This window comes from Ischnura elegans, chromosome 6, assembly GCF_921293095.1.
Source record: "Ischnura elegans chromosome 6, ioIscEleg1.1, whole genome shotgun sequence".
NCBI classification, from domain to species: Eukaryota; Metazoa; Arthropoda; class Insecta; order Odonata; family Coenagrionidae; genus Ischnura; species Ischnura elegans.
In genome coordinates, this window is record NC_060251.1 from 71,342,588 (window position 1) to 71,345,250 (window position 2,663).

The 2,663-nt window shown below is 39.6% G+C and overlaps 1 long non-coding RNA gene across 1 annotated transcript; it reads right to left on the reverse strand.

The window, feature by feature from the left end:
* Window positions 1–647: 647 nt before the first annotated feature.
* On the reverse strand, window positions 648–1,533 carry LOC124161006. Its single transcript, XR_006865298.1, has 2 exons — window positions 1,464–1,533; window positions 648–861 (listed from the first exon to the last, which is right to left on the reverse strand). It is a non-coding gene; the product is annotated as an uncharacterized LOC124161006 (long non-coding RNA).
* Window positions 1,534–2,663: the final 1,130 nt, after the last annotated feature.

The window sequence follows — 2,663 nt, forward strand, 5'->3', positions numbered from 1 at the left end:
GCTCTCAATCACCTTTTTGACTGATGCAACTGAATTGGGTAATTTTTACTGAGTATGCATTCTGTAAGCTTGGCTATATTCTTGACTCTTGTCTAGCTCTACGTTCACTTAACAAATGATGAATGCAGTGAAAGCATGAATCATATCTAAATGCTACATTGACAACTCGAACGTTTTTTGTGGTAAAATACACTATACTCAGCATAAGTCATATAATATTATATTTAAGCATTGTAATGTTTGTTTTAAATTTATTGAAATTGTATTTAAGAAATTATTTCAACGTGACCTATTTAAATAGATCTTCGGTTTGAATCACTGGGTGAGTGAAATGAGTGGTGTTCCATTAAATTATTTATAGTATGAATACATTATATATAAATGTAAATTAGATTTTGTGTACCTGCTTGCACACAAAACTATAATTTACAATTTATATAAAGCTTAACAATAATGGCAGGGAAAGTAAATGTATATTCAGCTACATCAGTTATTGCATAATCGTGTGAGTCAGTGTAACTGTTGGTATCAATCCTTTAGGACTTAAGGAAATGTAAATGTCTACTGTTTTCATGGCCAAAAAAATCATTGAATCTTTTTTTTCTAATTCATGTTTATTGTAACTATTAAAAACATATAAATGGATCGCTGACACTGTTTTCGAATGATTTCAATTCTCAGCAAATAAAATAGTCGATTCTTCATCCGATGATATCCCTCGCTCTTCTTGAGAAATGATGACTTCCCAAGCTCATTTTATCTGGTCGTTTGATTGCCTGCTTCAGTTTTGAATTCATCGTATCAGCAGAGTATTTCATCAGGGATGAATATGGTGAATTCCCTCACGGCATTCGTTGAGGTCTGAAATAAAAGTAAATCACGTGCTGTAATTGTGTGGAAATTCAAGTAACTAACTCAGATTCAGCTGGTATTCGTGTAAACATTATTTATTTTAAAATCTCATTTAATTCTTGGTTAATTAACGTTAGCAGTGCTACATTTTTTAACGCGAATCATTCACATGAGAACATACGAACTTACGAAAAGGAAAGAGTACTTAAATAATACATCTGTAATGGTGAGATCCATGAAAGCCGTATCTATAAGAGCCAAATATTTATTTGAAATTTTAATCGAAGTTTTTAAATATGTTGTGGAAAGATAAAGCGTGATCTCCCTCTGTAAAATTTGCATGTTCAACTTCTAATAGAGGTGGGAAGCAGAGCTGGCGACTAATAGGCATAGGGTTGTTTCTCCATTTTATCAGTTACAAGTGACGATTTTCATTGTTAAATCATCACTTGTAATCGAGTTCATCATCAAATAATGAGTTCTTCCTTAATTTATATTATGAATTAATGAGTTTGAAAGCTGAATCTTTGAAAACATTAAATTTAAACATTTGAATTTATAACATTCGAAATTGGCAGTAACTTATAATATACTTTTATGATTAACCTTACTGGGTCTGTGAATGCTGCATTGCTCAGAGGCCAGGGGGACCGTAGACAGTGGCGGGCGCGCCTCCGAAGGACCCAGACGAGCCCGCGGCTGGGGCGAAACCTCCGGTGAAACCTGCCGGTGCTGCAGGGGCGAAACCTCCGACGAATCCGGCCGGTGCTGCAGGGGCGAACCCTCCGGCGAATCCTGCCGGCGCTGCGGGAGCGAAGCCTCCGAATCCCGATGGTGCGACGGGTGGGGCGAAGGCGGGTGGGAACAGGGGGGCGGAGTTGTCAATCGGGGGCAGGAGGGGAGCGGGGGCGAACGAGATGGACGAGGGGCGGCTGTTTCCGGGGCCGACGGAGCCGGGGGCGGGCGGGGGAGGTGGGGGCGGTGGGGGAGCAGCGCTGGTGCCTCCGGGGGTGAACACTGGGGGCAAGAGGGACGGTGGGGCAGGTGGGGCGTAGATCTCCGCGCTGGCGAGAGAAGCCATCCCCAAGATCATAGCTGCGAACTGCCAAGGGAACACAAAAGTGATCGTGTACTCGTTAAGAATGATCGCGCCTTTTGCAATGTACATTTTATAATTGGGGCCAGTTTTAATAAATAATAACATATATAAGAATAATGTAGGTTTGTATGGAGTATATAAGAAGTATTTTGTCAATCTCCCCTCACTCAATGGATTTCCCTCTTAAACTATGTAACTCTATTATTCTGGATTTTTTGCTAATTTCACTGTAAATGGTAATACGCGCCCGTAAAACTAATACTAGGAGATGTGTTAATGCTGAAATCCTTGATAGGGATAACCAGAGCGTGACACAGCCTCATCTTCACATTGAGAATATTTTTAAGTTACAGCCAAGAAAAGTAGGCAAGAATGTTATTTTGCTTAACTTAACTGGGGCAGGCGAGATGTAGTGGAATGGCATCCCGATTTAATGAATAAAAGAGAAGGCAATTTGTAGAAAATTGCCGTGTATTTAAATCGAATACATTATTCTACCGAATAATGTAGGTTTGTATGGAGTATATAAGAAGTATTCTGTCAATCTCCCCTCACTCAATGGGCTTCCCTCTTAAACTATGTAACTATTATTCTGGATTTTTTGCTAATTTCACTGTAAATGGTAATACCCGTCCTTAAAACTAATACTAGGAGATGTGTTAATGCTGAAATCCTTGGTCAGAAAGAATAATGGGCCAAAGGGAATGTGGAG